At 38.4% G+C, this 14,258-nt stretch overlaps 1 protein-coding gene across 9 annotated transcripts in view; it reads left to right on the top strand.

Moving 5' to 3' along the window:
* Positions 1-6,346: 6,346 nt before the first annotated feature.
* eya4 (EYA transcriptional coactivator and phosphatase 4) overlaps positions 6,347-14,258 on the top strand; it is a 209,906-nt gene continuing 201,994 nt past the window's right edge. For 7 of the 9 annotated variants that reach the window (XM_042332967.1, XM_042332970.1, XM_042332969.1 and 4 more), the window contains exon 1: positions 7,487-7,627. The gene's annotated coding sequence lies outside the window, so the exon portion shown is untranslated. Of the gene's footprint in view, positions 6,403-7,486; positions 7,628-9,827; positions 9,926-14,258 lie in introns of those variants that run through there. The other 2 variants (XM_007903513.2, XM_007903527.2) reach the window with 2 other exon arrangements.

Below are 14,258 nucleotides of genomic sequence, written 5' to 3'. Positions count from 1 at the left end.
GAAATATCAATGTGTAACTGGCATGCACATCTGTTTATTTCAATATTAATAATAATAATCCTTGCATTTGATATAGCACTTTAGCAATGATGATGGGTTTCCACATATGTCAGACATCAAACTGATCAAAAAAAATCAATTGCTGAAAGGCATGGTTAGTGGATAAGTGTGGGTATTTAATTTAACATTGGGATTGTAGCACTTGTTGATATGAATAGAAAATGATTAACTCTCAAGCAAGAGTTTAGATTTTTTTTCCCATAGAGTAGTAAACATTTGGAATAAGGTCCTAACAGGAGCATCACAACTCTATTGACTAATTCCCTGAATGCTTGGCCCACTTGAAGATCTAAGAAATGTTGTACTCCCTGGGCCAATCTTTTTTATTTTAGATTTCACCTCTCATTCTCTGACATTGAAGCAAAATGTATTATTACTATACTAATATTAGTCAGATGTTGCCATTAAACATGGTTGTTGGCACAAACAGATCAAGTAAATGGAATCTAGTTATGCAATATATCTCAGGAATTCCTGTTAACCCTTGGGTCAGATGGGTTCTTATGGTTGAATGCAACATAATTACAATTACTGGAAAGAATCCTAATTTGTGTGACTTGTATTCCTTATTCAAAAATCACATTAAGAAAAGCCTAAACCAGGTGTCAGTGACACTATTTTCAGACTTATACTAAATCAAACCATATATCTAACTAAAGAATTAATTTGTGGTGTAGGCAAATGCAGGATCCAATATGTTATCCTATCAGCAGTGTTTCAAGGGTTGCTTTATAAACATCTTGTTCAGACCAAGATAAAAGGGAGAGACAATTGATCAAATGCTCCATAGAATAGAAATAGATTCTTTACCACTAGAACCATGTAACGACGTGCAAACTCACTCTGAGATGTACTTCTGCGTGAAGGGTGCAATATAAATGCAATAGCAATTGTTGTCGTCATTTGTGAAATACAACTAATCAGAGCTGAGTAGTGTGAGTGGTAAGGTAAGTTGAATATCTTGTAAATGTTTTGATTAGCTTCAGGTATGAGAGAATTTTCACAAAGATTTGTCGTTTTGAAGTTTTTACTTGTGGTGAGTTGCCTCCCTCAGGAAAATGTTTTGGTGGATAGAGTCCACATAGGAAAAATTATACAAACTCTGTGGAGAGAATGGGTTCTCACTTTACAACACTTGCATGTTTACTTGTGCTGTGAGGTGTGAGAATGCTATTATGTGGACTAAGTGCACACATTGACTTACTTTTGATAGCCCATCACTCCCTGTTGTATAGATTCTAATGGGGGAGAAATTCCTTGTGGATCCAGATTTACTCTAATAACATAGCATTTTAGAACACCCAAACTTTGGCAAATTGTTAAATGCATCATTAAGTTGTATCCTGAATTTCTGTAAGATCTTTTAAAAATTTGAAAAAAAACATGAAGTTAAGACTACAACAATGTGTCAAATTCCGGGTACTCTAACATGTTAGGTTAATAGCGTAAATCTAGACTCGGGTGCAATTTCTTCCACGGATACTGAAATATTGTTGATCAGTAATCTGCTGTCAGAAAACAACACTCAACACCAATCATGTGAAGTCCTTTATCTTCAGCCCTTCTATCAACATTGGCTTCAATATCCCTTTTTCCTATATTGAAATTCTTTACCATGCAACCATCATCAACTTCACTGCTAATAAAAAGCAGAGAAAACAAAAATTTTGCACAAATAATTTCAATTGTTGTATATTAAATAATAAACAACTGGCAACAATATGAAGTCTTTCATTTAACCTTGGATTTAAAGTGTATATTATCCAAAACATTTGATTGAATTAACATGTTGTAATTCACTGCAGATATCTATTATCCCAGAAATATTTTAACATTGCAATCTTCTATGGCTACAAAATCCATCTACAAATTATATAGCTCTAGTCCAAGCCACTGTGGTAAATCCTGTAAAAGCACTCAGAGTGCTCCTGATGCTTTATCAAATGCAAAAAATATTATTATACCTATAGTATAATATACTATGTTAATATAATACTAGTATATAATATATATATACTATATTATACTATATTATAACATTTAGTCTTTACAAAGCAGCAAGAGGAAGCATTCAATTTAATGCACATTTTCAGTTGCACATTTTTCTCCACTGGATTATTTAATAATTAAATTATTTTTCAGCCACAGCAAAAACTAGTCACTCATTTTATCTTGTCACATTGTTTTGACAATTGAAATGCGTCATCTGAGTATTGATGCATTTTGAAGGTACATTTAAAATAAATTGTACGAGTGGAAACTGTGAAAATTTACTCTATTTATGTAGCATTTTAGAAATTTAAGAATTGAAAAATTGACAAAATACCACGTTAATTCTGAAGCTGGTACTCTGTATGTTGGATACAGTAACTAAAGGAAACAATTTAAAATGGTACTGTTCTTACTGTCCCCAATGGTTTTCTCTGACACTACTTTGTTGCAGAATATATTAGTACAGATTTATCTCTTTAGAACTGTGTGTAGTTTCTTCCGTCGCTACTTTGTTGCATGCATAACCTCATATCTTGGGGCTCAATTAAAGCATTTTTTAAATATAGCTCATCAACGATAGGAGATCCCTGAAGAAATATATTCCCATGGCACTCGCGCATTCAATACCTTTCAGATGAGGTATAAATCATGTCTCTACAACAATCAGTTATAGAGTTCTTGGCTGATACACACACACAAAGAAACATTGTTGTTTTATTAGTATAGATGTACTTTGATAATTATTAATGTTTTAGCAGATAAACATTTCCTAATTTGGAAAGTAAATCAATCATGACAATCTTCCGTTTGATGGCCTGCAGAATATGTGAACTGAAAGAAACCATGTGAACAAATTGAAATCAATAATGTGTACAGGTAAGGCATTAATGAAAGGTGAGCAGTGAGCCTTACCCTGATCGGGTTGTCAATACAAGTTCATAGAAGAGTTTTACTCAGATTGGAATTATGTTGTGTAAGGAACCAGATAAAGCCAAAATTAAAACAAAACAAGGCTAGGTGACTTTGGAAAAACTGGATATTTCCCCAAGAAAGCAAACAATAAATGATCCCTTGTATTCTTATTTCTAACATGGGGACATTACAAATCAATAGTTATTTTACAAAACCATGTTTTTCTCTCTTATTTAAAGGATATATTCTCTTTTCATATAAATCAATAGGTGAAATATATTTGAATTTGAAATAGCTTGATTTCAGGCTGGTCAAATGTCTCTTACACAGCACAAATGTTTCCCAATACATTAGCTGTTCAAATTATGTTAGTTTACAAATGCCGTTGTCTTTTCCAATGTATTATTCAACATGTTAGCTAACGCGATAAGAATTAAGTGACATTCTGTCAGTTGAAGAGCTTCATGTACTCCATGAATTGAAGAAACATTAGATTACATTACAATGAATCCAGTTTCATATTTTACATGTTGCAAGGTCCTAAGGTTGACTCACCGACTGTCACAAAACACATGTACAGTAACAACAGTATTTAGTGAACTGTGGTATTTGTTCTTTAAATCAAATCTCTGGGTAAGTTGCATCTCTCTACATGTTTAACAACAGGAACTGTTTTCCAAACATTATCTTTCACTAGAGTTACACCACACCAAAACACCAGCTTGTCCTACCAGTGGGACTTTTAGCAACTGGTTCTGTCGTGTCTGTATTTTTGACAGATGCTGACCTTTCAGCACGTGGACTGTTCCAGCTGCCAACATAATCCTCTGAGATGTAATGCCTGTAATGGGTCAAAGATGCTGTGAGTGTTCCCTAACGTCTGTACTGGGGAGGGCCACTGTCTTCTGCAGTGAGGAATTATATTGTTCTATGTAATCTAAAGTTAATGCTTTAATGTCTGTCTCACTTAGAATTGATGAAGATGTTTATCTTTTATTGTATTTCCATCCATAATATTCTCTAATGTCTAAAGTCCTAGGCTATAATTATGAAATATAGAATATGACACCTTTTTGAATTCCTGTATTATAGAATAATTTTCAAATCACTGCTGAATATTTTCATTTTAGGAGCAGAATATAGTTGGATTGATCCTGATGATCATAAATCAAATTTGGAGTATGCAGATATAATGTCTTCTGTTAGATATTATTATATATTTTTATTATTATATTATTGTTACATCCCCACACCCCAAATATAATAGGTTAATTTAATTTGTGTTTGTTTGTGATCATAGTGTTGAAATATTATTATTGATTATATAGATCTATGTAAACTTTCAAGAGATAAGATTTCTCACTAAAACTTGACTCTAGGGATCCTATCTCATAATAGTTTGTTCAATTTCCAATTTAACGTTAAAATAAAATGATTGCAAAACTAAACTTTCAATCATGACACTGAAAAGATTTTCTCCCAATGTCCTCAACTACAATCCCCCATTAAAAAAATGGTTATTCACTTAAATGGATATCTGTGGGACATTGCTGTGTGCAAATTGACCTCTGTGTTCACCTAAAAATACACTATAATAAATGCTGTGAAATGCTTTGAGATATTTGCCAACATGATAAAGTGCTATATCAAAAGCAAGAACTATTTATTTATTAGACTATTGGGACCTCAGTTCTGAGGAAATCTTGGGTCACAAGTTAAACAATACAAATTTATGTTTATATAGGTGCCATTCATGTTGGGAGGATGTTCCAAGGTGTTTAATAGTCCTGGCTTGAGCTGGGGGTCGAAGCCGAGAGGGGAAGAGAAGTTTGAATCCATCATATATCTCAAAACAAAGTTTACATTGTACATATACAAATAATTCAATTTGTTAAGTGCTGTGGCAAATTATTTGACACATTTGAACAAAGTACAACACTGACACGGAATATTAGTATTGGTGAAATTACTTAAATAACTAATAAAGGAAACAATGTTGCATTCAGGCTGACATTTTACTTTCAAAATAAATATGCAATGGTCACATGTGTCCTCTTAACATGAAAGGCACTATATAAATGCTATTTGTTGTTTTGCAACAAAATATCGATCTATTTTAATTTCCAAATCTTTAACTCTGCAGATGGTTGGAAACCATCTTAGAAACCATCTTGCAAAAATTAAACTTCTTAATGTTTACATAAAGTGGTGTAACATGTTCCATGATTTCCTGCAACAATGTTCTTTATTTAAGAAAATATTCAAAGAACATTCCTAAATTCTTGCCGTTCATAAAAGGTGTTTCGTCAAACTATGAGCAAAGTTTCCTCTAAAAATGGGGATATGGTAGGGTGGGTGTGGGGGGGACATCTCAAAATGCTTCAAAGGATATGCTGTAAAGTGTAGTGACTGTATTTTGTAGCCGAAATGCAGCAATCAATTTGCACAGAGCAATGTTTTGCTGGAATTCCTTTTTTATGCTCAACTTTATTTTTCTATCCATGGATTAATTTATCCCAACCCAAGTCCCTCCGACTCATTCCCTCCCTGCCCAATTTTAAAGATTTACTTCTTACCTCATACACGCATTCATAACATTCAGGCTTGATTATGCAAACTCCCTGCTTGTTGGCCTCCCCAACTCTTCCCTCTGTAGGCATCATCATCATCCTGAACTCTGCAGCCCGTGTCCTCTGTGACCCCATCCTTGCCCAACTCCACTGGCTTCCCATCACACAGAGGATACAGTTCCAGATCCTGGTCCTCACCTTCAAAGTCTCCATGGCCTTGCTGCCCCCCACCTCTGTGAACTCCTAACCCCCTAATATCCTGCCTGCTCCCTCCGCTCAGTGGGCACTGGCCTGCTTCACATCCCCCACCTCGCCCACCCCACTATTTGCAGCAGGCCTTCTCTAACCCCACCCACTGGAACTCCATTCCCGCAGTCCCTCCACCTCACCTCCTAACTTGCCTCCTTCAATACCCATCTCAAGACCCTCCTCTTCGACCCTCCTTCCCCCCATCATGCCGTCCACCCACCCCGATCCCGACCCCCGCTCAGGTCCGAAACACTGACTGTCCAGCGCCTTGGCACGTCCTCCCGACATGAAAGGCGCTGCACAAATGCCATTTTGCTGTTGTTGTTGTTCTTGTTTACAGTGCATCCTGTGAAGCGTTGGGAAACGTCCTGACAACCTGATAAGGCGCTGTACTAAATGCAATGATTCTTCTTCTTATCATCACATGTGTGGGGGTGTAGGGGTGTTTTGCAGGGAGAAGGCAATTGCACATTCGTTGAGTGCAATAGAAAGTGGGCGAGAGGTGGTGGTGGGTGGTGGGGGGGGAAGAGATAGACCCAACCCTCTGCAGGTTATAGTGCAATGGGGGTTAGAGGCGAGCACATGGTCAAAGCCTAGAGGAGCTGTGCATATAGCAGAGGTAGGTCTGATCCTCCAGTATTCCTGCTGTGCTGTGTGTTGTGAGGCCAACCTCCCACAGCCACATGTATTAAATGGCAATGTCTCTCCTGCAAAATATATCCCCCCCAAAAAAAAATAATCTTTATAGCTTGTGTCTGCAACACACAAACCCTTTGCAAAGTCACTGATTGCGTGTGTTATGCAGAATAATATAAGTAACTGCGTGTTTGTTTGTTTTTAAGCAGAGGAAAGGGCGGGTGGGTTTCTCTCTCTCTCTCTCTGTGGTGTTGGGGTAGTTTGTTTGCAGGGAGTGAGCGCGGCGCCGGAGAGGGGGAAGTTTGGAGTCGGAGCTGAGGAGACACACAGAGGGAGAAGGGGAGAGGGAGAGAGGGGGGAGAGGGAGAGAGGGGGGAGAGGGGGAGAGGGAGAAAGAGGGGGAGAGGGAGAGAGAGGGGGAGAGGGGAGCAGAGACTGGGACCAACCCCCTCACACACACAGATACACACCACTATACACTCCAAAAACACACACTCTCTCACACACACACACACAGCCCCACAAACCCTCGCAACTAAAGACACGCACAACAAAAACAAGAGTTTTCTCTTCCAATCCCCACCCCACCCCTCACACCCCCCCACACACACACCCACACACACACACACCCCACACACCCCTCACACACCCTCACACACACCCCTCACACACCCCCCACACACACACCCCACACCCCCCACACACCCACACACCCCCACACCACACACCCACACACACACACCCCACACACCCCTCACACACCCTCACACACACCCCTCACACACACACCCTCACACACCCCTCACACCCCTCACACACCACACACCCCACACACACACCCACACACCCTCACACACACACACCCCTCACACACCCACACACCCCCCACACACCCACACACACACCTCCACACCCACACACACCTCCACACCCACACACACCTCCACCCACACACACACACCTCCATACACACACACACACACACACCTCCATACACACACACACACACACCTCCATACACACACACACCTCCACACCCAAACCCAAACACACACCCCCATACACCTCCACACCCACACCTCCACACACACACACACACACCTCCACAACACCCACACTTACTCCCCCGCTCCAAGGAAGATCCCGACAACTTGACTGTATCCAGGAGGACGATTTGAGCGAAAGAAACTGGGAGTTGTGTTGAGAACGTAAGTTGTTCTTTTTTTCCACCCCCCCACCCCCCACCACCCAAAAAAAAATAAGCACCGCGTTGCTGCTCTCCTCCTCCCACCCCCTCCCTCAAGATATTAATGTAAGAAGTGTCTGCGATGGTGCAAATACGAACTTTCGTTTCAGGTGAAAAAAATCTATTAAACTGTGCGGAAAATACAAAATACCGCGTGTGTGTGTGTATGTGTGTGTGTTAAGATTTTTTTTAAAAAAACACACACACACATCGGGAAGTGTTACCCACCGCGTGTGTGTGTGTGTGTGTGTTTTTTTTAAAAAAAAGCAAACGTAGTTGAGAATAAATGCGAGTGGGAGAAGTTTGATGGGGATTATTATTGTGTGATGCTGCAGTGCAGTGTAGTGCAGTGCAGTGCAGAGGGATGGCGAGGAGTCACAGTGAGCTGTGCCTGTGGTCCACGACTTTGCTTTAAATCCGACTTAGTTCCCTCCAGTGCAAAAGGGATGTTTTGTGTGTGTGAGTAACGCTCAGTTTGTGAGGGAGGTTTTCCAGGCTGTGGTTATTGTATTGCAGAGGTCCACGTGTATTTACTGTTTATATCTGATGTGCGAGGAGGAGGATAGTCTTACTACACACACACACACACACACACACACACAGGGTACAGTAACCAGCTCACACTGTAAGCCCAATGGGCTGCTGTCCATTAGTTTTCTCGCTGTCTGTCATGACAAGTCCTTTTGAATTCGATACTTAAGTAAACCCACAGGTTGGATTTCACATTAACGACACGTACTTAACAGTTATGTTCCCGGCAGCGTGGTTTCATTACACTCGCAAGGAATAATACTAATGATAATAATAATAATAATAGTGGTGGTGGTGGTGGTGATGATGATGATGTGGTCCTTGGTCTGGATTCTCGTGGAGATGAGTTGTCAGCTCTCAGTCACGTTTTCCTCTGCATCTCGGGGGGGGATGTGGAGGGGGGAATCGTGGCCCAGTGAATGTCTTGGGATAAATTGCGTATCGTTCGATAGTGTCTCATTGCGAATCGACAGTGGTGGTTGCCATTGGCCAGGAAAGCGCCCGGACACACGGTGTGTGGCCGGTGGGAGCTGTGATACTCGGGGGAGATCATTTCCCTGCAGTGTGGCGATGGTTTGAGAATGATTCTGCTGAATGTTTTCGTTTTGACCTTCATCCTTTATCACGAATGTCCTTTGTCCTCACCAATCCCCAGAAATGTTTATAAATTGCAGAAGGGGTGCGGGGGGGGGGGGGGGGAGGCAGTGGTTGGATGTTTTGTGTTAAGAGTTGGTGCAGAGTTAAGAACTCGTGCGATCTGCCAATCTGTTATTGACGATCTGCTGCTGTCAAAACACAACCTGAAGCTGCGGCTCTCTCTCTCCCTCTCTCTCTCTCACACACACCCACTCGCACCCGGGGACGTGTTGCTGGTATTTATTATTTCTGCTCCGCTCTAATCGACCTCGGTTTTCCGAGTCAGGAGTTATTCTTTTGACCAAAACAGAAGCTAAGGTGCGGGTTTGGAGGCGGATAACAATCCCATCGGTTTCCCTTTTAGCCCAAGAAGGCAAAACAAACAGTGGCGACGCTCAGCTCAGCACAAGAACGAATAGCAAGTTCTGCACACCCTGTGCCGAGGGCATTTGCTCCATCTATTTATTTTACACAAGTCGGAAGGAAACTATCTCGTCGGTTTTGCCGTGAATCCCGCCGAGCCCTGACCACAGTGTGCATTAGCAGCACAATTGTGCATTAGCAGCACAGTTTGTCGGGGCTTTGTTTAGTCTTTCGTTAAATTGGAAAAACCGTCTCCGATTTTCTTCCAATGCATTTGTTGCTGTGACAGATTTCGGTTTGTTTTCATTCCCCCCACTGTGTCTTTCCCGTTTGCTCATTTTAGCGTAAGGCGACTCTCTGCACAACATTGCTGCCCGTTTACGTGCACAACCTCGCACATGAGACAAACCTGTTTTTCCTGACGACTAAGGCATTATGTATAGCCCTGCAATAACGTGAGGACGGTCAAAGCAAATGTATCACATCAAATAAAATATTATCTAACAGCAAATAAGCACAATGCCATGTCACTTGTCCTGCATTGAGTGCACGTTTGCTATTTGCAATTGGGTTCATAGCTTGTGACTTATTTTAAACAGAACTGTTCTTTTTTTCTGAAAAGGATTGAACTCTGGGCTGCATCAACACTCACTCTTCGCTGCCTTTTCTGATCATCAGTCTTGAAATAACAGTGGTCAGCATACATTTTCCCATAAATGAACAATACACTGTAAGTTCATTTTTTTTTTGACATTTTTAGAAAACTCAAGTGACATTTCATTATTATTTCACATTGTTCTACCATTTTAAAAAAAATGTAGGAAATGCCTGTTTTGTAGTTTTAGATATTTAAACACTTATTTTAATATTTCAATGTCCAGTCTCAATGACCTGATTCGCAACTTTTTAAAAAAAAATACACAAAAGATCTGTAATATTAAAGAATTATTAAGGTGATACCAAACGCAGCAATTTTTTTTGAAGAGCATATTTTTATTTTAGATGAGCGTTTTACAAATGTGACTAATATATTGTGCGGAATGCATTGAAGGATCAAAACATTTCTGAAAAATACAGCAATTAAAAGGTAATGATGCAAAAATGCAGGTTCAAAGAAAAAGCCAGTGACTCATGTTTGGTATAAATATAATAGAAAACGTTAAATGTACTTTAAATCTAGTAAAACCTGCACTTTCTTTTTGGTACAGTAATGTCATACATCAGAGGTCATTTGAGAGAATTTTGAATAAAACTAAAGCAGTTACTAGAACTTTGTGTTACTATTAACGGTGCACTGGGAAATAGCTTGTATTATTGTTAACATTCCTGTGAAGGAAAAATACAGAAGTGATCAATAGATCTGTTGATTGATGAATTGTTTCCATATTTTTCCAGAGGAATTTAAAGCGGTTCTCTAACAAATAGAGTAAGTGCAAGGCATTCAGAATACTAGGACAATTTATGAACAGGTTAACCCTTTATCTTTCCACCAAGGGGAGTCTTAGCTTAGAACAGTTGTGCAATCAATGGTCAAGAGAGATTGAAGCCATATCTTGATTGATTGCCCTCTGCAAGATCATTCCTGTATTAACTCTGTTTCCCTGAACTTTCCAAAACACAAAAAGTATATTTTATCAATCATTTCTTAGTTAAAAGCACTTTGAGTAGTGAATGCTTCAATATATTGGGGGAGAAAATGCCTCATTTACAGTAACAAATTGTAATACTCTAGAAGGCATTCTGCATTCTCTGTCTTCCCACCTGTCTGCTCCTGTAGTTTCTTTCTAATGCTTCATCTGTAGTTTTATGACCGATCTGCCTATTTTACTAATGTTATATCCAATGGGTTATTACAAATACGTTTCCAATTTATTCCGCTTAAAACAAAGGCATGAGTCTTTCAAATGTTGGATTTTTTTAAAAAAAGCAGACTGTAAGATTTGCTGTAAGATGCATGTTATGGAGGTTGTTCATACTTCCAAGGTTGCCATGGGAATGTGGGGCCGAAAACAAATACTTGGCAGCTTGAGGTGTGGTTAAAATATCAGCAGTATGGGTTTACATTTGCATCGCAATATTATGTGACCATGTATGGAAATAAAATATTGTAGGTAAAATCCATATATTGTAAGTATTGTTCAGTAGACCGAACAATTCAGTCCAAGGTGTAAATACGTGATACTGTATAAAAAGTGTTTTACGCACCATTTTAAATCCACAAGTCAAAGAGAAAATCTGACTTGCTGGTCTTCACAGGGAACACTTCCTGTACAGTGTACAATGTATGTGTTCCAGTTTCACGTTACTTTGTCACTATTTTAAAATAAACTTACCTTTTAAGAGAGTCATTGGTGCGCCAGTCTTTTTCACGCAGAGTGGAGTGCTGTGCAGTAGAGCCGTTGTTAAGACTCAGTTACTATGGTTGTTGCTGTTCTCTTGATGTTGATGAAAGTGATATTTTCTCATTGCTGGTGACTCCCAGGTAAGTAGTTCCAGGCAGGTAGTTCAAGTCACAACTGAAATAAATTCTTCATCCTTTTATATATGCACTAGCAACCTTTTCATACAGTACTGTTGTCTGCAAGCTGTTATAGATCTTCTTAACTGGGTTATGTAGCAATCTTTATGAACACAGTATTATATTCACCGTGTTGGTAGATCAAACTGAGAAAAACCAAAATAGCTTGCAAGTAGGTAATCATTTTATTAATATTTCTAATACTCTTTGTGTAGTCAAGTAGAAGTTTTTGGGTACAAAGATAGAATTTAGGAGTTATATTTATTAGCACGGGGAGTTCATTTTATACTTTCAGCTTTTATATTCTTTAAAACTCTGCTAGCACAAGGCTACACTTAACCAAAGCTTTAAGTTGGATTTTAATCCGTATGTTTGATTGCAATTGCTAATGTTATACGACCTCCCAACGTGAAAGGCGCTATACAAATGTAATTTTGTTGTTGTTGTTATATTATGTCAACGTTACAGTTTTTTTATTAAAGTTGCAGAAACATTACCACATTAGCACCATCTTTGTACTTATTTGAGGATGACACACTGAATATGATTCTTTTCTGTGTAAGTCTACTGTAATTATACAGTGTGACCATTTAAAAAATATGTGGAAATATTTTAGACACTAGAATGGTTAATAGATTACACAAATGAATAGATTACACAAACCTGTAATCATCCTGTATAAGCCTAACTGTAAATCGTGCACAGGGTAGAAATGGGTAAGATACTTACTTCGATATTACAACTATTTTGTGGGATCTTTAGCAGGAGTAAAAGAGTAATCTGCTTAATTTATGAAAAACTGCAAGAAATGTGTTATGGTCCGTTTAAAAACAAATAAACTTTTGCTTAAGAGTAAATATTAATTTGTATAGACTTGTGCCATTGTATCTGAACATGTTTAATACTTGTGGAAATTATTATATATATATATATGGACCTTGATTTACAGTTTGTTTCAAGTAAACTTTTAAAAGGTTTTCAAAAGTTACTATAGTTTAGGTACAAAATAAATTTTCCTGATGAAAAATGGTTCTTTGCCCACATGGTGTGGAATTCTGTATAATCTAAAATGCCTAAAATGATCCTTGATAATTTTTAAAGTGAACACAGCTCGCACTTGACAAAGACTTCTATCCCTATATCAGTTATATCAAACGTGCAACAAGCAGTTGAGGATTTCTTAGAGAAGATTCCCTAATGAGCTGTGTCCTTTCCAATAATGATTTACCATCAGAGTATTATTGAAAAAGGTTTTTCACTTGTTCAAGTATATGCTTTAATAAGATTAAAATTGTCTTCTTATACAATTTTCAGAGTGCACCTCTATCCAGTGAATACATTTAGTGATCGATCATTCGCCGTATTAGTCTACAACCCAGTTATAATACCGTCACAAGAACTACACAACATAATTTTAAGCTATTGTTGAAGATCATTATATCATATCGAGGTGTTTACCACTTCTGTAAAATATATATTATTACTTTGAAGTTGGATTTTTAAATATATAAATTATTGATTAAAGTGGCAAGTCTATGTTGATAGCAATTTAATTATGAAATACATATATACATACACACACAATGTAAACAATTGATTAACCTAACTAGGTGTCTTGATCTCAATTTGTAATTCAAAATGCATGAACTTATAGACATTTTATTTCAGTTACCGCGTCCATGATTTTCTTCTGGTGAAATTGCAGTGCTACTGCTGGTTTTATTGTTAATTTGATCTGTCATATTCTGGTTTTAGGTTTTCAAAAAATATATATTGATCTTATATTGTTATTGTGGTTGGAAAAACATAATCTGTGTGGGCTGCTCATTCTTATTTTTTGCTTTTAAAGAACAGGTTTTGTTAAAGTGTGAGCAAAGTTGAACTTGTTTTGGTACAAAATGCCTCCAACATCCGTAGTAGCTGTGATTCCCTACTGTTTACCAATACATATATGGGAAAGGTCAGCATAACGTCTACTGTATCATTCCACTCTTAATGTATTGCATGCTCAGAACAAGCTCATGAATGAATGGTTTAAAGAAAGCTAAGCATTTAGTTATAATTAGAGGTGTTAACTTTGATCTTTTAAACTACTGGTGTCATAAGGTTAGAACGTTGTCCTTTCACCTTCCAAGACTTGCCTGCTACTCAGTGTAGACTGATGGAAAGAAAAGCTTTTCTCTTTGATGGCTACAAATATCCTGAGTAAAATGAAGTTTTTTTTTTTGGTCAGCTGGGTGTCTCACACATGGCAAAACACATAAACGTGCTTACAATTATGTAACCATACAAAGAGTTCCATAAATGTATGCCACCTACATATGGATTTTTTTCCTGTCTCTGCAATGGAATGTGCACTCTCTCCCCGGAGCGTGCATCCTGCTTGCCTAATTCTGGAGGATGTTAGGCACAGGTGGCCAGAGTCAAAGATTCCATCATTTGATACCTGACAAAGCAGACGGTTTGAGCCCTCACTAGGTGAATGGCAGGCACCAGGAACTACCTATGAGCTTTCTGTACAGCTCATCATGAAATGCAATGCAGC

Source organism: Callorhinchus milii, unplaced genomic scaffold (assembly GCF_018977255.1).
Source record: "Callorhinchus milii isolate IMCB2004 unplaced genomic scaffold, IMCB_Cmil_1.0 Scaffold3, whole genome shotgun sequence".
Taxonomy (NCBI): domain Eukaryota; kingdom Metazoa; phylum Chordata; class Chondrichthyes; order Chimaeriformes; family Callorhinchidae; genus Callorhinchus; species Callorhinchus milii.
Note: the sequence above shows the minus strand (reverse complement) of the source record. Positions and strands in the feature narration are given on the sequence as shown.